A 21,366-nucleotide genomic window follows, 5' to 3' on the forward strand; every position below is an offset into this window, starting at 1 on the left:
ATATCTGGATTTCAAGAAAGCCTTCAACCTAGTTCCCCACAATGTCCCCATGGCTAAGCTGGGGAACTGTGACCTTGATCATCTTCTGATCCGATGGCTAGGTAACTGGCTATGGGGTTGGACCCAAAGAGTACTAGTTGACAGGAGCATATCAGTGTAGTGTAGGGTGACCAGTGGAGTCCCTCAGGGCTTGGTATTTGGACTTGTACTCTTTAACATCTTCATTAACAATCTGGAGTCGGGAGTCAGATACAAACTGGCAAAGTTTATGGATGACACCAAATTATGGGGGAGGGCGGTCACACAGCAGGACAGGCTGGGGATACAGGCTGACTTGGACACACTCTCAAGGTTGGCTGACCAAAACCTGATGGCCGTCAATGTAGAGAAGTGCAAGGTGCTGCACCTCGGTAGGAAGAACCTTCAACATACTTACAGGCTTGGCAGTGCTACGCTCGCTAGCACCACAACCAAAAAAGACTTGGGGGTCCCAACTGACCACAAGATGAATATGAGTCACCATTGCAATGCTGTGGCTGCCAAAACAAACCAAACTCTGGTGTGCATCTACCGATGCATCTCAAGCAAAACCAGGGAAGTCATCCTCCCACTTTACTTGGCCTTGGTGAGGCCGCAGCTGGAGTACTACATCCAATTTTGGGCCCTCCACACCAGGAGGGATGTGGAAAAATTTGAGAGAGTCCAGAGGAGAGCCACCCAAGGCCTGGAGGGCAGGCCATACAAGGAGAGGCTGAGGGATTTGGGACTCTTCAGTCTGGAAAAGAGAAGGCTCGGGGGGGGGACTTGGTAGCAGCCTACAATTATATAAGAGGGGTACCTCAGGACCTGGGAGAACAGCTGTTCACCAGAACTCCCCAAGCTATAACAAGGTCTAATGACCATAAGCTCCAGGAAGGCTGATTTAGACTAGATGTTAAAAAAAAGTTCCTAATGGTGCATGTATCCAGGGTCTGAAACAGACTCCCCACAGAGGTGGTGCAAGCATCTACTCTGGACTCTTTCAAAAAACATCTGGATATTTTTCTTGCTGGGATAACTTGACCCCAGCTGACTTCCTGCCTATGGCAGGGGGGCTGGACTTGATCTCACGGGGTCCCTTCCAGCCCTTAATGTCTATGAAACAACACTCCTTCCCCCTAGCCAGAAGAGCCAGCCAGCCATTTGGGAAGACTCCACTTCTGCTGTGGTCTTCCCATAGAACCAGACTCAGTGAGGAGTTCAGCAGATGGCGGCCCTGTCAGCCTATCTGGAGACTCAACAGTGACGCTTCCTTCTGACGGTGATGAAAAAGGGTTTGCATTGCTGGAACCAGGTTGGCACTTCCCCAATGAATCCATGTCTGTTGGTGCTTGGAAATTGCTCAAGTGTAAGGTTATCAGCAGGAGAATGCCCAAGCAGCTGGGCCATATGATGTCTCCAAACTTGCCTATCATCAGATTTGACTGTATATGATATGGGCCCTGTGACACCCACAATTTTAGATTGAACCCACTCTGGGCCTGTCCCATTGTTCTGAGCAAACACAGTTTCTTGTGGAATGAAAAGAAGTAAAGTACCAGATGCCAACGCGGGGTCCAACTCCTTTTCTTTCCTAAACTGCATGTCTCACACAAGGTCTGGGTTAACATGGTCAAGGCATGTCTTGAGATGACAACCTATAAGAAGCTCTGATGGGCTGGACCCTGTTTTAGGGCAAGGAATTACATGTTGAGCAAGCAGAAATCTGGCCAGTCTTCTACAACAATCCTTTTCTGTGCATCTTTTGCAGTCTGCACCATTCGTTCAGCTTGCCTATTGGCCTCTGACCTGCAAGGTGTAATGGTAACAGTTTGAATGAGGTTGCGGCTGGCAAAATCTTGGAACTCTGCTGAGGTGAATGCACTGCCATTATCAGAAATGATAGTGTCGGGCACTCCATGGGTTGCAAACAGTTGATGGAGAGCTTCCACTTCCACTGAGCTCCTTTATCCAGTAAGTAATGAAGGGGCTCTGCTATGGTGGCTTTGTCTTTCAAGAAGATGTGATAAAAACTGAGAAGTCCTAAGCGTGCTTGAAGATCCTGTCTGCATTTTGGTATAGGGGAATCATGTATTGCTCTTGCCTTGTCTTCAGCTGGGTGAATGCCAGAAGCATCAATCTGATATCCCAGAAAGTTGATGCTGAAAACTCCCAGTTGACATTTCTCTCTTTTTTACTCTGATACCTGCTTTATCAAATCTCTGTAAAACTTCTCTGAGTCTCTCAGTGAGTTTCTCTCTAGACAGCCCCATTATCAACACATCATCCAAGTATGGAACAACCCCAGGAATTCCTGCTAGCAATTTCTCCATGAACCACTGGAAAATTCCTGGTGCTACAGAAATTCGAAAGTGGTGGTGCTTGACACAGAATGCTCCCCAGAGTGTAATTATTGTTTGGGCCTCAGTAGTCTTGACATCCACTATCAATTTCTGATAGGCTTTACCAAGCTCAAGTTTGGGAAAAATCTTCCCTCCTGCAGGAACAGACAGTAACTGGTTAATGGCAGGCACTGGGGGTGGGTCCTGCTTAAGTGCTTTATTACCAGTGCACTTGTAATCCCCACAGATGTGAACACTGCCATTAGGTTTTAAAATGGGAGCAACTGGTGTGGCCCAGCTTGTATGTACAATTGGCTTGAGGAACTCTTGCGCGATAAACCGATCTAATTCTGCATCAATTTTTGGCTGCAATGTGAAAGGTACATTCCAAGCTTTCATAAAGATAGGGGCTACCACAGGATCCATTTGGAACGTCACAGGCGGACCACAGTAAGTTCTTAATTCCTCAGAGAATAGGTGGGGAAACTCCCTTGTAAGCCTTTGCAGACTTTCTGTGCAGAGACTGCGTATGCCTTGAATACTGATTTCCAATGGTGAGAACCAATTTCTCCCCAGAAGACTTTTGCAGGAACCCTTAGTGACAATGAGGGGTAGACGCTGTCTAACAGATCCATACTGGACATCTATACTTCAGCTACCTAGAGTTTCCACAGTCTGTCCATTGTAGTCATGCAGGCAACACTCAGGTTTCAATAACTTGGGGAGAGGGTGCCAAAACAACTTGAAGAATGTGTTTTCATCTATGAGGGATACTCCCAAACCTGAGCCCACTTCCATTTTGCATTTCTTTCCATTTATTACTACAATTACAATCATCTCAGAACCTTGAGTTTCAACAACACCGACATTTTGAATCAAACATGGTTTTGTACCTCATGTTCTGGGGAGAACTCTAATCCATGAGTGGTTGTCTCTAGTGGGTTATGGAATAGAGAAGATCCCACACAACTTACTGATTCGTTTGATGCACTGGCTGGGGAAATTTTTAGCTACTTGCATGATTTCACAACGATTGCACACTTAATTCATACAACACAATTTTACTTTAAAATTCTTTGCTACGCATATAACACTGCTTAGCTTTAAGAAATACCACAAACATTAAGAACACAATAACAACATATATCAGAAACAATGCTCCAAATGCACTTCTTTAAAACAATTACAACTAAAAGTTAAATTTGAATCAATACTATTATTTTTCATAATATACTTACAATCAAAATCCTAGAATTCCGAGAAGCCAAACATCTAGATATGCTTTCATTCCTCAGTAGTACAATTTAATGGGTTGGCCTCAGCAATACGGTTCAATGGGCTGGCCTCAATACTGATAGGACTAAGTCCCCTTCCTTCAGTCCCTTTCGGGTGCTCCGCAGCTTCAGCGTGAACTAAGAGATTCGTGTTCACGGAGAGGGTGGTTCAGGTGATCAGTCTGATCCGGCCTACACTTGCGATTCTTCCTTCATTGTTCTGCAAGTGAGGTTACCTCCAAATTGGAACAGTAGGTTACAGTTTTTATTAAGTGAGTTGCTGTCTTGGGCCCCTCCTACTGAAACCTGTCACTACTCCCAAATTTGGGCTCAGATCTTTCTTAACAGATTCTTTTGCTTGGTAATTAGTTTCTTTTGTTGATCATTTAATTACTTTGAGGAATTTCCTTTCTTTCCAATCTTTTAAAAGGCTCCTAGGTTTGATTTCTCGGAATGTGGGATGTTTGCTTAAGGGTTATTTTTATGTTAACTTTGTTAAAGGCCTCTAAAGATAAAATTCAAAAGGTAAGACTTTGAGGAAAGTCAGGACCTTCCGCACGCAGGCCAAAACAATGGCCTAGATAAGAAGATGAATCTTGTCTTCCTAAACTGGCTAATGGGCAACTATTACAAACATTCAAATATTACATTCAATATGACAGTGGTTTGGGAGTGAATACATTTGCCACAGTCTTTTTGTCTTCCAGAACTGGCCTTCGAGTGGCGAACCCTCTCTATGTGGCCCTTCTTCTTGCAGGTACGACACTCCACATTCCTAAACCTGCACTCCCTTTGTCTATGTTGGCTGCCACGACTCAGATATGTCTATGGATTAATTGGTTTACATGGTGCTGTTGGTGAGGGTATAATCTGCTGAATTTGCTGGTGATGATCTGATTCTTGATCTTTTTGGAGTAAGTGGACATTGCTGGAGAACACCTGGTGAATTTCTCTCACGTTATGGGATGCTACTTCAGCTGCCAAGGCTTTTTCTTGTTCAGTAGCCAAGGTCAAATCTAGTTCAGAGAGCAGGCGATCTTAGATTACTTCATCTAGAACCCCACAAAAAAGACAGTCATGAAGCAGGCCATCCAGAATATCACCAAACTCACCAAATTCTGCAAGGTGACAGAGCTCAGCCAGGTAATCTGCTATGCCTTCGTTGGCCTTTTGGTCCCATTTAAAAAAAATGAAATCTCTGCAGGGTAACAGATGGCCTTGGGCAAAAATGTGCCTTTAGCAAAGAAATTAGTTCAGCATAAGATTTAGTGTTTGGTAAGGCAGGTGCTGTGAGGCAACGGGCAATGGCACATATTTTGGCACCACAGACTGTCAGGAGGATTGCGCACTTCTGTGCTGGGTTTTCCACTTTGTTGGCTTCCAGGTAATAGGACAGCCTCTTGGCATAGGATTCCCAAGAAGCTGTCTGGCTCGCATCAAATTCTTCTACATGCCCCAATGTGGCCATTTTAACTAACATCAGCTGTAATAGAGAGAAAAGAAGAAGAAGAAAAAACTTTCCTCTGATCACAAAACACAGCCAGGGTCTCAGAATGTCATCCCACAATCTAAGGGTGTCTTTTCAGCAAAGGATCCCATCTTCATCGCCAGATGATATGTTGCAAGTTCAGCAACAACACTCTGGACACTCCTGGGTTGAACTAACAGTTATTCATTATTATAACTCTCTGGAATCAGGGTGGATCTTAACAAATGCCCTTTGTATATGTGTACAGAACATATACTTGCTCTACCTCTGACTTGACCCAGTTCAGTCCTGTGGACGGAGAGAAACCAAGAATGCCTCTGGCTCCTCATGGCAGAGAAAAATGGAGTCCCCTCCACAGTGCTGCAAAATTGCCACAAGCAAATTGAACCCTGCAGTGCTGGACATGACGGCTTTGGCCTTCAAGGGACAGTATAAGGAAAACACAATAAGACACAACAGGGCCCAAACCCACACACCCTCCAGCCTGCTCAGTAGAATAACTTTTTGCTTGTGGTTCCTGGTGATCAGGATGACTGGGGGGAGCAGGAGCAGGGGGTGTCTCTTTCTCTGTGCATTTGGTGGTGCTAGGTGTGATATGCTGTGACTGCATGTTGCTGTGGGAGGTGGCAGGTACATGCAGCCAGGCCTTACCAGGCCACTCAGCTGTGGCGAAGGGGAAGCTTTCCTCAGAAGGAGCCATTGATTTTTCCCCTACATAGGTTTCTAGTCCTCAGGGCTGCAGAAAAATCTTTGAAGAACCAGGTGCATGGCTACCAGGCAGGGCCAGAGATGCTGAGCAGCCCCAAGTACTGCCAAAAACCATGGGAGCTCTGGGGGACCTTCTGCAGACAGTCAGGCCCACCAGGTCTTACTCAACATCCCCTGAGTCTTCCCAGGCTACTCTCTCATTGTGGCAGGAAAACAAAGCTGCCAAGGGGTGGAAGATTGTGTCTGAACTTGAATGGTTTCCTAGAAAAACAGGAACGCTTCTGGCTGGCCTGGCTTGAAGAGCTGGAAAGGGAGAAGATTCAGGGAGAAAAAGTCACCAAACTCTTTGAGGAGATTCCCATCTCTACAAAATGATCAGAAAGATGGAGGGGAAGTGCCAGCAGCCAGCGAGTGACCTCCTGCAGATGCAGCACACTGAACCCCTCCCATCCTTTGCAGAAAAGGGAAAGGCCTGAATCCACGGACCTGGAAGGATGTTAGCATAACTAAACTGATGCCTCGATCACCTACTTCAATGGCAGGCTGCAAAAATAGCAACTGTCACAAATTTCTGCTTCCCTGTGTGCTACAGCTTCCTTGGCAGCCCAAGAGCTAAGAGACAGCTGTGCCCAGGAGCTGCCAGGTCAGCAGACAACAGGAATCCTTTCCAGGAAGGAAAATACCTGGCTGATGCTTTAGGCTGAGCACTTTCCTGAACTCAGAAAAGTGAAACAACCTGTCACACTCCCTTCTCAGAGCCATGGCTGCTGAGAGCCCTCTCGAAAGTCTCCAGGATGAAGCCACCTGCTCCGTCTGCCTGGAGTTCTTCAAGGATCTGCAGATGCTTATGGACTGTGGGCACAATGTCTGCAGAGCCTGCATCACTCACTGCTGGGAGGGGCTGGTTACAAACACCTGCTGCCCTTGGTGAGACCTTTCTCCTGAGCAACCTCTTGAACAAGCAGCTGGAGAACGGTATAGAAATAACCCAGAGGACAGCTGAAGAAGCTGAAAGGCAGAGGGTGTCTGGAGAGCACCAGGCTCTGAAACTCCTGTGGTCTGAGGATGGAACAACTGTCTACCTGGCGTGTGACAGATCCTCAGTGCACCCAGCTGCAGCGAGACTGCCCAGGAATACAAGGTAGGAAACCATTAGTTTACTTATGGGTTGATTCCTTCTCGGTGTAACAGACCCCTGCAGTGTCAGATGCAATCACAACAGCCAGTGAGGGATTTACTTCATAGCAAGTGTCTTAGGGGTTTCAGTCACAAGCCAAGAGGCCAACAGGAAAGGACAAATTCAGGTAAATAGGCATTCACAGTATAACAACATACACTTAGAGGATGAGCAAACAGGTAGTGGTCAGCACCGCCAGGGCACATACATTCAGCACGTAGAATCCGGGCCCACCTCTGGGGATGTTCCCAAGAACCAGCCTTTAGTCCAGAGTCGCTCTGTTCAGGGCTGCACAGAGATCGGGGATCACGTGCAGTTGGTCTGTGGTTCGTCTGCGCAATGCAGGGGTTTTTCTCCCATTCAGTCCAGCTCACAGCAGCACCACCATCACCCCCAGGACTCCTGGCAGTAGCCAGCCCAGGCTCCCAGATCCCCCCACTTCTTCCTGCTCCACCAAGGTCTCCTGGGATTTGCAGTCTAGCAGCAGAGGTCTGCAGGGTTTCTTGTCCCTTCCACTTCCTGCTTCCAGGTGCCTCTGGGATTTGTGGTCCATGGTCAGTCAGTAACTCTCCACAAGGTTGCTCCCCCTCCTGTCACACGCTCATATTGCATTTTCAGTGCACACAACGCATTACATTACATTGGGTTTTCTGACACCTTCCATCTCTCTCCCCTTCTGCTACTGATGTGACCAGATCTGGGAGGCCCCTACTGCAGTGAAAAGGCTAGAAAAAGAAATTTGGGGTAATTGTGTTTAAACATGTTGACCCTCAAATATGGTCTGTGGGACCAAGGTAGGTTTGAGTGGCCCATGGTTATAGGAAAACTTAAATTAAACTCTCAACCAGAAAATAGAGGAAGTACATACCTCACCATGAAATACCATAATCTTCCTAAGTCTGCTACAGAGATGGACAAAAATAGTTAAATCATTAGAGTCTGAACAACGGTTACAGATCATGGTTAAAAATGTTGAAAGTCCCAGATGACAAAAATGATTCTAGACCTGATAAGCTGCAAAATGTTATAGCGCCAGAAAGAGAAAAACACTTTAATCTCTAAATTTACTCAGTTCTAATATCTAAAAAATCATAAATAGGTGGCCAGGATGATAGGGCAAAACTCTTACCTAAATTTTCAGAGACTAAATCCAGGGATTTTCCAATGCTTAGAGAGAATCAGAAAAAAGTAGGGCTAGAAGGGACCTCAGAAGGTCATCTAGTTCAGCCCCCTGCTCAAGCCAGGTGAAAACCATCCCATACAAGTACTTGCCAAACCCATTCCTAAAGCTCCACAAACAACCTTGTAATAGTGAAAGTCAATCTCCTAATTTTATCATGTTGTAGTCAGACTAGTTCTAAGCAGTTTTCTCATTTCCATATTACTGTACGGATGTGGCATCTCTCATCTTTACTCTAGCTCAACTGTTTTCCTGCCTGTTACCACTTCCTTTGCCTGTATGCTTGACATCAGTTAACTATCTTAGGGTCTTGTTACATATTAATTTTAAGTGGCTCCTGTAGCTCTTTAACCTCAGGATTGTCTACATATTAACACCTGAAACTAGTTTTAAGCACAAGCAGCTTAAAGTTATTCCTTTCCAGTTTAGGTTTCTCTCTGATCCATGCTCATGTCCCATTAATGTGTGTCCACTGCACACACACAAGCCACCTAAATTGCAGACCTCCATACTGCCAGGATGCACTGCCCCCTCCCACACCTTCCTGTGCTGTGCGGATAAACTCTCCACCCCCTGACCTCTACTACTCAGAAGGCAGATCTGGCACCAAGCCAACTCCCCCTCCTGCCCTTGGGTGTGTGACCTTCCCACCCCCAGGGGTGCAACCTCATGCAAAGAGCCTGAACAGCCTATGCCAGCTAGCCAAGTTGAAGGCAAAGGTGGGTACAAGATTGGAGTCTATAGAGGTATGGGGGGAGCAAGGTAGGGGACTGGATCAGGTCCCCATTATCTGGCGCTTCCTGGGGCAGGGACAATGGCTCCTCCAAAAGCACCTTCCCTCAGCTAGGGACTGGCTGGGAGCTGAACCAGAAGCAGGACAGCTCCTGGCCAACCCCTGGCTGTGTGGGGAAGCCCAGCTGGGCACAAGACTTGTCCCCATGTGTACAGGGCTGGGAGAGCTCTGCAGCAGCTGCTGTCTCCCAGCCCTGTGCCCATTGGGACCAGGTCTCATGCTCTCAGCTAGTCCCTGGGTTAGCATCCTGGGGGCTAACTGCTGCAGGGGACCAGAGCAGGGTAGGAGCAGGCTTGTATTGTATTGCTTCCTTTGGGAGCAGATTTGCTCCCAGGGAAGGTTTACAGTGTAGTAGGCCTTTATAGCTTAATTGCACATGTAGGTGCACCCATACTGATTAATACTTGAGTAGCTCAAAGTATAATGTGTAACAAGGCCATTAGCCTCACTTATCCTCATCTACTCCTATGCAACATTACAACATTTACTGAAATCCACAAAGGTAGGAGGCAGTGGAGAGCTTTTAAAGTATCTGTCCGATTCCTTTCAAAAATCAATTTGCACTAGGAAATAAAGGAATCATTGGCAGAACTGGAATAACTAAATGATGACTAAAGCTTCAATCACAAGGTTAGTAGACTAGGAACAGGCCAAAGGAATTGCCAGTGTCTTGAACTCTAGCAATTGCTCAAACTCACTCCTAAGCTGTCTGTAATGCCAGGAGTTGACTTGGGTCTCCAAGGAACTTCAGAGTCTTGGCATTTAGGTGAAATAAAAAAACCCCTCACTTCCACCCCACAAACCAAAACCACAAAAAACATCCCAGGCACCTCACTACTCTGACTCCTCAAGGCAAAATAGCTCAACTCTTCTGTTCTTTAGGAAAATCTTCAGGCCTGTTTGAAGACTGTGAGGGAAGAAAGAAACCAGTTGCTACAAGTGAAATTGAATAGAGAGGGGAGAACCCAGCCATATCTGGTAGGTGCCCATTGATTTCAGCCTGGAGAGGGAACAAGCAGGAGTCTGTTCACAGGTAAATTCCCTGGGGCCATAGTAACTGTAGGTGTGTCTACACAAGACCCTTCAAGTGCAGTAGACTAATCCTACTGCACATTAGTGCAGCAGGCAAAACCTGTGCTGATGCACAGTAGTTTTAGTCTACTGAGCATTTACATCACTAAAAGACCATTTCCACTAATACACAGTAGCACTGATTATGGCATATTATGTTAGTACCTGTCATTACAGGTACTAAACTTAATGTGCCATAATTATGGTGCATTAATGAATGTGTTGGCTACAAAGGACCAACTCACAGGATTACTATAAATTCTAGTTTATTAGACGGGGATGTGAAGTTTTAATAAAATTATAAATGCATCTTCTGGGAGGTTATGATGTGTACTGGTCACCTTAACACATATACACACACATGCACTCACTTATTCAAACCCATGTCATTCAAACCCATGTAGTATAGCGTATATAGTAGCTGCTGTAGTAATTGTGGGGGTACTGGTGTTAGTATATCTACCTATCTGAGGCCCTGCAGATTTGCTGTCAATGGTCAGCTTCCTCCTGGGTGGTGTCTTCTCCAAAAAGGGGTCACCTGCTTGTCCTCCTGTCTCGGTAAGTCAGGTGCTGGATGTGGGGGCGCCACTGAGGGTCACACTTCACTGCCTTTTATCCCTTCTCTGGCAGACTTGTGTGATCTCCCAGCATCATCTTGGCTGCCCAATTTGGAGGTCGCTGTCCCATGTGGGTCTTGAGTACTGCATGAAAGCTGGTAGTCTCAGGGGTCTCTGCCTGCTGGTAGGTGCGATTTCAGGAGTTAGTTTATGGTTTTGATTATTTTAACAATGGTATTGTTAAGGGGTGCAGGTGCAGTCGGTTGGACACCTAGTCCCAGGAACCGGTTTCCAGAGCTGATTAACAAACACTGGATACCTTGTTGAACAAACAATGAAGTTCAAGGCAATTGCATTGATACCTTCCTCCAGTCAGTCTGAGGCTGGAGCTGTTAATTGCCACTTGTTAACTTGTAACCCAGCTGACTCTGCTTGCTACTCAGTTACTTACTCCCTCAGATTTGCTCCCGTTCATTCAGGAAACCAGCCCCAGTGCAGCAATGCAGTTTCAGTGATTATAATTCCAATGCATTCTTACAATAGTAGTTCTAGTAATACAAGGCATGACTTACTCTAAAGAATACATTATACTTTTAAAAGTTAAAAGTATAAAATATAAAATACAGAATACCAGGTCAAAGGTGAGACAGGTAAAATATTAAAATGCACTGTGAGGTAGTGAGGATCAAAGGTCACCGGGAACAATAAGTGAGTTAGGTTAGATGCAGCAGACTGATTTAGCATACATTTTAGACAGATATGGGTAGTTTGCTTTGGGAAATAGGTTTAATCAAAGGAGGAATATATTCACCAGGATATATATACAGTTGTGCTTTCAATGTACCTTGGCTTTTCTCGTCTTTTACAGGATTTGCTTTGAAGTGGATATTTTAGTTCTTTTGCTTTCTTTAGTGGCACATAGCTCAACTGATATGAGGATGTGGTTTTTAAGTTTCTCAACAAAAAGCCACTTGAGCTTTCTGGCTTGCTTTGAGCCTTGCCACACTCATGCAATGAGTGTGCTAGGTCTCTGCCAATACTCAAACGGAAAAAGAAATCCACAAAATGGGGGATGTAGGCAAGAAGGGGCTTCTTATTAGAAATGTGTAGGCTCTTGTCTCTTTCTGCCTACCCAGTGCTGGATCCCAAAGTCTGTGGGTGCACCTGTGCACAAACACAGGGCCTGAAAAAACTTCTTCCCCCCAAGAGAATTCCTCCAACAGGAAGAATCTGAGCTTTCATAAATCAGTGAATTAATTTATAGCCCCGGGAGTCTAGACAAGGATCCTCCCCTCCTGACACATGCAGTTCAGAGCCACCTGCCTGAGCCCAGCAGAGTGGAGTGTAACCCACGTGCAAGAAGGGGAAGTTCCAGCAGCCTATGGAGATGGCTCCTGAGCTGGGAAGGAGACTCTGGGATTTCTCTCAGAAAACCCTTGTTGTCCAGGAGATTCTGAGGAAATTCACAAGCGCTGGGAAAGGATATGGGAAGGGACATGAGGACAGGTCTCTTTGGCCATAGGAGGAGATGGATCTGGCCAGATGACTGATAACTAGATTAATTATAAAACAGTGTCAACAAAATGAGCAGATATAGCAGGGCCCAGGCATCAGGGCATCTCAGATTCATTTACCGTGTGGCTTCAAAAAGTTATTAAGATCCAGATTTAGCCAGAAAATCTTTATGGCGTCTCCCCAAACAGAGTCCAACAGGTTCATGCTTTAGAACTGCTTGTCATTCACAGCAGCTGATGGGCAGAGTTGGTGGGAACTGCAAAAACCCAACCCCTCTGAGAGTCAGGACCCAAGATTTGGCAACCAAAATGGAGACCTTGAATCAATCTGAATCCAAATCTGAAATGTGGGCTGCAAGGGGCTGTAGGGAAGGTGCAAACATTGTGTCATGTCCTAGAAAACCCCTCCAACACAGGGGCCTCTTCTCTTACCTGCCCAACAACTGCAGGGCAAGAACTTTAATGAGGAACCTCCAGGTTTTAGTCCCATCAGGAGTGTTGGCATGCCCCAGTCAAAATCTCCAGCCTTGGCTGTACCCAACACCCAGTGTTTATGAGGAAAGTTAAAAAAAATCCCAGGCACCTCCGGCAGCAGGAATGGAAAAAACATCCTTCCTGGCCCCATTTGGCAATCAGCAAAGCCCAGAAGCATGGGGGAAAAACAAACACCTCCATTCTGTTCTGTAACTTGCAGATAACAAGAACTCCATACAGCACCCTCTTACTGGATGGCCAGAACTTCCCTTTTAGTATCCCTTCCATAAACGTATCCCAGCTCCTTTAATTATTATTTTTTGATGGGGGTGGGGGATGGGGTTTGTAATGTTCTTCACTGTATAGCGCATGTGTAGACACTAATGGGGCAGGCTGTGGTACAAAGGTACTTCAGTGCTGAGCTGCCTGCTGGCTAGCCTCATACTAGAGCACTGTCATGGCCCAGCCAGCCCTTCTGCAGCATGTTGAGCTGGGTAGGAGCAGCCCCAGGTTGTCAGGCTGACTCTCTGGGCCCCCTGCCAGCCAGGGCTGTTCCAGCCTGGCTCAATGTGCTGTGGTCCTGGGCACACGTGAAGATACATCACTTGGAAGCAATAAACTCTGGCATGATAAATGCCAGAGTTCATTGCTTCTCCTTACTTGCACATCTAGATATGCCCTGCGTATACCACAGAGTTAAGGACATCAGCAAGACCTGGGACACCTGGGAGCTGGCAGACTCTCTGACCAGATATTGAATACTTTGTGGCAATGAAGACAGTGTGTTATTTTCTGTATCTCCTCTGTGAGATCTCAAGGGCCAACTCCTGCTGATCCCTGTTCAGGGCTTCATAGGGAGACTGGCTAGGGCTGGGCCAGTATGAGAGGCGAATTACACCGTCCTTCTCCAGCACGATGGGGAAACAGCAGCGTTCTCAGGCAGATGCAGCAAGTCTGCAGGAAAGTTTGCCAGCTCAGAGCTTTGAAATTAAACCTTTGAGAAATTAGTTGAAATGGAAGAAATGTTTATCTTTAGGTTTTGGCCTGACTCCTGCCAGCTTAGTAGACACCCACAGTAATTTCCAGGAAGGAAACACCCAGCTACTGCTCAAGTCTGAGCACATTTTTTGTTCAGGTAAGTGAAACTGAGTGGAAAGAGTGACAGGGTTAGAGCCATGGCCACAGGGAACCATGTAAAAAAACTCCAGGGTGAAGCAAACTGCTCCATCTGCCTGGAGTTCTCCAAGGATCCAGTGATGATCATGGGCTGTGGGCACAACTTTGGCTGAATCTGCATCACCCAGTGCTGGGAGGGGACTGAGACAGACATCACCTGATCTAAGTGTAGGGAGATCTTTTCCCGAGGAATCTTGGCCCTGGTACCATGTACACCAAGCTCACACTGCAGCTCCCATAGGAGAGGCTGTCCACTCCCAGCAGTTCAATATAAGTAGGTGATGGCCCAGGTTGGGCTGTACAGCTGGGTTTGAATAAGCTCCCTTTAACTTTGGATCTTTCTTTCCCCACACCTACTGCTGTAACTGTCAAACTGTTTTTGTGAGAGGATGTGTACCCACAGCTGTGCTATGAGGAGAGAGACTCTCCCCCCCTATGCAGAAGGCCTCAAAATGCTAGTGTGATTAAATCCTTCTGTTACAAAGCAAATGAGGTGGTGGAACTGCTCCCCATGTGTGCGCGCACAAAACACATGTAACAATTGAACCAGTCTCAAATGTCACTTTTTGGGAACTATTCAAAATTGTCTGAGATGCTGTGGCTCCACACCAGGGGCTGGGAGTGAGCTCCCAGCTCAGAATGTCTCCCAGTGGAGCTGGGGCTAGATAGTATCTGCACCCACCCTTTGGTAGGTGACCCTTGCCTGGAAGCATTTTCATTTGTTTTTCTTTAACCTTTTCTCTTAAATATGAGTTCAGAAAACTTCAGTAGCCCCCAGATGACCAAAGTCTTACTTGACTGGCAGATTGAGAGAAGGGTGTTGCTTGGACCCATGCTTTTTGGTTCCCAAAGGCTGTAGGGGCATATTGAGGGGCAATTCAATAGGGAGTGAGGGCACCACTGATTGTTAGGAAGAGAGCTTTTATTGAGCAAGCAGGTCTTTGAAAAAAGTGCCAGCCGGGGCAGGACTTCTCTCTCTTTCTATTTCTTGCTCTATCTGACTCTCTGACCTGTGACCAACTGGTGGCCAAGCCCTAATCAGGGTCATCTGGGTGCTGGCATCTTCTGTCCCTGCATACTGGCTCCCTGATGGTTCTCCTTCAGGATTGTTTCTTCTTAGCAGTCAACCTTCAGTTGTAACTCGGTCCTTCACGGAGCCTTAGCCCAACAACATCTTGGACTTCAGCCTTTTGCTGCTCTTCCGTCTGGCTTCTGGGTGGTTGAACCTAGACTGTTGCCCCTAAGCAGGAGGCCTCAGGTTTCTGTGTCCTCTGTTGTAACATGCTGCCTGTCTGGCTTGATGTTTTCTTAGACTTCTGTGTATTGTGTGCTCCCCTCCATCAGATTGCAGCAGGCTGTCCCTCGTGGTAAGCAGCATCCTGGTTCTTCACCCCAACAATGTTTGGGCTGGGCTACTGTCAAGTCCCTGACGGTGTATTGTCAAATCCAGTTCAAATCCAACAAAACCAGATAAAGATCCTGTCCTGTCCTTTTTGCCATTTCTATTTGTCTTTTGGTCACTTTGACAGCTAATTCTGCCTTCCCATTGCTTTCTAGGTGCCCTGGGAAAGGAGCCTTGTGCTCGAATTCTAATTTTGTGTTAAATCTTTTGGATTCCTTTGCAGTATATTGTGGCCCATGTTCTAAAAGCTGCTGTGCTTGATCTGCCAAGAGTCCTAGGCACACCGAGCTCACCCTGTGGCTTCCATCCAGGAGGCTGCCCAGCAGTGCAAAGTACAGGGGTGCTAGTCTGGGTCTGGCTAGAGCGCTGGATTTGATTTATAATCCCTTCTAGTGCTGGATCGTTCTCTCCTACAACTACTGCTATTAAGTGCAGTAGGACAGTTAGATTGCTGTCTCTGGGGCAGGGTCTGCACATATAGCTGTGCTATAATGAAGTATCAAATCCTTCTGCCACCAGGAGTCATAGGTCATGTATCCACTATCCCAGCAGCATTATTGGTTGTGGGGTGGGGAAAAGACTCCAGGTGTTCTCCTTCCCTTGGGATGACCTGGGGGAAGGGAAGAAGGAATACGCCCTTCTCTGTGTGTTTGATGGATTGTGCATGTTCTGCGACTGTATGTGGTAGCAGGTGCACACAACCAGGCCTTGCAAACTCACTCATCTGTCCAGAGAGTGATTTTGCTTGGGGGGGGGGGGGGGGGGAAGAAGAGAAATGGGGAGCCACTGTAAGGTTTTAGCTCTGTTGCAGTGAAAACCTTCAAAACAACAGGGTACACAGATGCCCAGCAGGGCAAGACATCTAACAACTGCTGAGATCAACTCTAACTACTTCCAAAGACCAGGAAGGTCCATAGCTGAGCTCCATGGACACTCAGGTCCACAAGGCCTCACACAACATCCCCTGACTCTTCCCAAGGGGCCTGCCATGCCCAAACTGGCTTCTCTCTGTTCACGGCAGAAAAAGGCAGCAGCCAGGAGGCAGACAATTGTTCCCGAGTTTGAGCAAGTGCACCAGTTGTTAGAGGAAGAAGAGTAACTCCTCCTGGCCTGGCTGGGAGAGCTGGAAAGGGTAAATGAGAAGACTCAGGAGGAAACAGTCACCAGGCTCACTGTAGAGACTTCCAGTTTCACCAGCCTGAAAAGGGAGCTGGAAGGGAAGTGCCAGCAGCCAGTGAGTGACTTCTTGCAGGTGAAGCACACCGAACCCTTCTGATCCCTGCACAGGGAAGGGAAAGGCCTAAAACATGGGCCTGGGGGAATCAACATATATGGGCTGGTAAACTGCACCCGTGTGTGGTGCGGAGTCTGAGAGACAAGCATGCTCAGGAGAGTCACTAGGGTGTGGCGAGTGGCACTGAGTTCTCTCTCCCCTCTAGGAGATCAGGAGCACATTGAGCAGGTAGGTGACTTCTTCTCACTCCCTATACCAGGAAGGGCCCTGGACATGGTGTTAAGGTCACATCTTCCCAGGAAGCACAGCACAGCATGGGAGGCAGGGTTACCCTTGAATACAAATTTCTGACAACGTTCCCATCCAGAGGTTGTTCCCCTTGAAATGCATGCTCTGGGGTTATCTGTGTGGTGGGAAGGATTCACCTCCTCTTTTCCACAAGGAAGTGACAGCGCTGGGGAGTGGCTGCCGAAGGACTGTGGAGCTGGACTCTCTTGGCACCTGGGGAATCATCCCAGTCACCAGAAATCCTTTCTGATTCCAAGAAATGCCCTGGTCCATTCAGAGCTGAAGACTGTTAATCAGTCCTGGTGGAGGGAGATGGCACTGCTACTGCCACTGTCTATGCTGCCCCTGCCCCAAGGTCAAGGATCCTGCAGGGACTCAGCCTCTGGTCCCTCCATGTCACTGACATTCAGCTGACTCACAAAAGGAAAATAAAAAAAAGTGACAGATTTTTTCCCCCAGGTGCAAGAAGGAGTAGTTCCTTCTTCCATGGGGGATTTCCCATGAGTTAGAAACAAGGTGCTCTAATTTGTCTGAGCAAAATCTAGCTCTAACAAAGACTTTGAGGAAGCTTCAAGGTACAGAGAAGAGGGCTTTGAAGGGGAACAGGAGAGTGGCCCTGCATCTGGAAGTAGTGATAAGGTCTTGTGCTCTGAATTTAGTGCATGTGCCTCTTTCATTAAGAGCCTATATTTTAAGTCTCAGGAATAAAGCCATTAGGCAGGGGCCTGTCTGTGACTTGGGGCAGAACACTGATAACTTGGGATTTTTACAGGGGCTTTGTCTCTCCAGACCTTCAGGGCCCTGCTGCCCCAGGGCTGCTTAGCCTCTGCACCTGTAGCTGGGGGTCAAGCAGTGCTGCAGGGTCCATCCCTATTGAAAACCAAGCCTCAAGTTTGGCCACCAAACTAAAGACTGAATTAAATAAGACATGGGTTCTCAAGTTTACAGCCTTCTGGCTTGGCCCTAGGGATGTGGGGATGGTGAAAGCCCCTCCCATGACCTGGGGAATCCCTTGAACAAGAAGCCTCTTGTGTCTCCTTCCCAGCAGCTGCGATCGCAGGAAGAGTTCCTGAGCGAGCAGAAGCAAATCAAGGAGGGAGCAGAGGCAGGGAGGAAGCAGATCAGGGAGGGAGGATGTGGCTTAGGTAAAGCTGCATCTCTGATATCCTGCACACCCACAGGGGCTACTGGAGTGGAGGGTGACTCCGACTGAACCCCTGGACTTTCCCAGTCAGTACAAAGCTTTGTCTGACCCCTCAGCTAATAATGGAGTTGCAAGCCTTATCTGTTTGCCAAGGGCTGTTGTGCCAAACCCACCACTAAAGACATAATGTGCAAGTAATGCAGCAGGTGCAGTCCTCTCTCACCCTTCTTCTACTGGGCAGCATGTAGGAGCAGCAGCAAACAGCAGTGCAAGCTAGGGCTATGCAAAGCTTGGATCATGATTCAGATTTGGATGATTCAGAGGCTGAAACTATGAATATGAATTGAATCACTGGAAGCTTTAGGCTTTCTGAATCGATTCAGAGCTTCCACATTACTTCAGAAGAGGTTTGGAGCCAATTTGGCAATTTGGCCACAGAGTATAATGGGGAATCAATGAAATATCTATAGCTTCGTTGCTTTTTCATCTGATTTGGATAAAACTTGCAGGGATGATAGCATCTCTTGAGATCATGAAGCCTACTATGTTTCAAGAAGATTGGTGCAGGAGTTGGGGGGAAACTGCACCCCAAATTCTTGAAAGCAAAACTCGTGCCACATGTGTTACACCACAGGGGGAGTGAAAACTGCAGGTGTGGTAGCCCCTGCTGAGGCCACAAAGCCTGACAAGTTTCAAAATAGAATGGCCTGGCGGGCTGCATCTGGCCTGCAGGCCGCATTTTGCCCACCCCTGAGATCGGTGCAGGGTTTCTGGGGCCCTGCATCTCTAGCTGCAGACAGGCAAAACTCGTGACATGGGTGCTTGTGGGACTGACTGTCTGTCGGGGGGGGGGGGGGGGGGGGGGGGGGGGGAAGAAGACTACTGAAGGTCTGGCTGCTAAGCTACTTTGTTATCAGTTACCAATCAGTCATGATTCACTCAGGGACCAGCTCAATATGCGTACTTAGCTAATGTAGCCAGTTAATTAGCAATGATTAACATCTACAAAAAACAGACCAAGGAGAGGAAATAATCAATACAGATAATCAACTGCCCCAAGACAGAGACAGTCACTTGCACAAGCACCCATGTCATGAGTTTTGGGTGTCAGCAGCTAGGAGTACAGGGCCCCAGAACCCCCCTGCACTGATCTCCTCAACAGATGACAGGCTCCATGGCCGCAGCAGGGGCTAGCATCCCTGCAGCTTAACACAGTGTCACCCATGTCAAGAGTTTTGCCTGTCAGCAGCTTGAGGTGCAGTTCCCCCAAGCCCCTGCACCGATCTCCTTGAAACTTGGCAAACTTTGTGGCCTGAGCAGGGGCCAGCATCCCTGAAGTTTTCAGCCCACTTAATACCCACAGGGTCATCTATGTCATGAGTTTTTCTTGTCAGCAGCTTAAGGTGCAGTTCCCCCCAAACCCCTGCACTGATCTTCTAGAAACTTGGCAGGCTTTGTGGCCTCACCAGAGGCTACCACCCCTGCAGTTTTCAGCCCCCTGTGGTGTAACACATACACATGACATGAGTTTTGCTTTCAGGAATTTGGGGCTGTGACAGGTATCCGCCCTGGGCCGACCTTAATGTGGCCCACACACACCTGTTCCTGGGGCAACAGCCTGCCTACTCTCCTGCCATGCCTTGTTGATAATTGATTAATCAGTGTTAATTAGCAGGAGGCTGCCCTTGTACTGCCCCGCTGCTAGGGGGCGCTATCTGCAGCTCCGCTTCCTCCCCTACACTGTAGTCCACACTTTGCCGATGGAATGATCATTGACTCAGGTCTATCACTGTTTTGGCTCCTTCCTGTTCTCTCTGGGCCTTCCTTCCTTGGATGCACTCCCTCCAGTACTAGGGCCAGGGAGAGCCCTCTCTCACTCTGTGCCCTCTTTTCTGGGGCCTTATCTACAATGCTGCCCCCACTCTGGGGCCTTCTCAGTGATGCTATGTCCTCTCCTGGGGTTCACCCCACCCACCCTGGGGCTTCCCAATAATGCTGCCCTCTCCTGGGGCTCTCCGTGCCTACACTGGGGCTCCTTAATAATGCTGCCCCCTATCCGGGGCTCAACATGCCCAACTTGAGCTTCCCAGTAAGGCTGCCCCCTCTCTGGGGCTCTCCATAAACTGCCCCCTCTCTGTGGCTGGGGTCTATGTGCCCTGTACGCTGTGCCCTTACTGGTGCTGGGGCCCCCATGCTACTGTGGGTTCCCTATGAGGCCTCCTTCAACCCCTAATAGCCTCACCCAAACCACCAGTGTAACAAACAGCAACACAAACCCAAGCCTCCTGGCTATAACTTAAACATAAGCCACCTGGCTATAACAACATTGCTCAAGCATCTTAGAGCTGCCATAAGCTGTACCTGTGGTCAAGCTTCATCCCGTATCCTGGCTTAGGGAGCTCCTGCCTCTCTGATTGCTGGCAGGGAACTGAGTGTGGCCCCAGCCCCTAGGGTTTATAAGGGAGCCAGGCCCTGCCCCCTCTGGTCAGCTGACCTTCTTTGGTTGCCCTGGCAACCCACAGCTGGGCGCCTTAGTCACTGCTAGGGCTCCCTCCCTAGCAGTTTCCCCTCTTTAGGAGCAGGGCACTTCCGTGCTCTGTGACAGGGGCATAGGTCTCCCCGACCCCCTGCACAGATCTTCTTGAAACTTTGTAGGCATTGTGCTCTAAGCAGATGTTACAACTCCTGCAAGTTTCATCCAAATCAGACAAAAAACAACAAAGTTATAGATATTTCATTGATTCCTCATTATACCCTATGGCCAGATCTCCGAGGCGGTTCTGAAGCTTCGGAGCCACTTCAGCCGGATCAAGACGGAAACCCGGTCCAGAGCTCCAGATTGGATCATGGCCATCCAAAACAGCTGGATCCACATCTGAAGCGGTCGGATCTGAAGCCGGATCAAATAGTTGCCTACTTGCACAGGCCTACTGGAAGCAGTGTGTGTCATGGAGTGCAATGTGTTGTGGGAATTATAGTTCTCTGGAGTGTTGGTGGTGTTCACTGCTGCTGGAGGAGAACTTTCACCCCATTTTTTGCCACCAAAGCCCATGTTAGGAGAGCAACAAATGGGTCATATCTCCCTCAAGCAGCAACAAACTCAGCTGCTTCTATGAAACTATGGCTTCCATAACACCTTGCACTCCAGGACACATATAGTCTGTGCTGCTGCCATGTGCAACCAGGAAGTGGAAGCCATGCTGGGAATGGGAGAATGCGGTGCCCTTGCCTCCCTTCTGGTGCTCAGCCTCAGGGACCCAGGGCAGAGCCAGCTCCTGGAGCCCAGGATGATCCCAGGCAGAACAGGGCTCCCAGGGAGGGTGAGGAATGCCCACAGGCTGAGCTCTGCCCTGATGCTGTGATTCTCTCTCCCACTGAAGGTGACTCAGTCCATACGTGGTTCATCCCAACCTCATCCTGTCTGTGGATTGGAGAACTGTTATGATAAAAACAATAAAGGTAAGAGATTGCCCCTTAGGGCCTAGGACAATATATTTACTAAGAATTTCAACCAGCTGAAGGGAT

General features: G+C 47.9%; 1 long non-coding RNA gene across 1 annotated transcript; it reads right to left on the reverse strand.

Annotated features, from left to right (window-relative positions):
* Window positions 1-245: 245 nt before the first annotated feature.
* Window positions 246-20,279, reverse strand: LOC109280714 (uncharacterized). Its single transcript, XR_002087133.2, has 3 exons — window positions 20,203-20,279; window positions 10,516-10,790; window positions 246-7,733 (listed from the first exon to the last, which is right to left on the reverse strand). It is a non-coding gene; the product is annotated as an uncharacterized LOC109280714 (long non-coding RNA).
* Window positions 20,280-21,366: the final 1,087 nt, after the last annotated feature.

The sequence above is a fragment of the Alligator mississippiensis genome, chromosome 11 (genome assembly GCF_030867095.1).
Source record: "Alligator mississippiensis isolate rAllMis1 chromosome 11, rAllMis1, whole genome shotgun sequence".
Classification (NCBI taxonomy): Eukaryota; Metazoa; Chordata; order Crocodylia; family Alligatoridae; genus Alligator; species Alligator mississippiensis.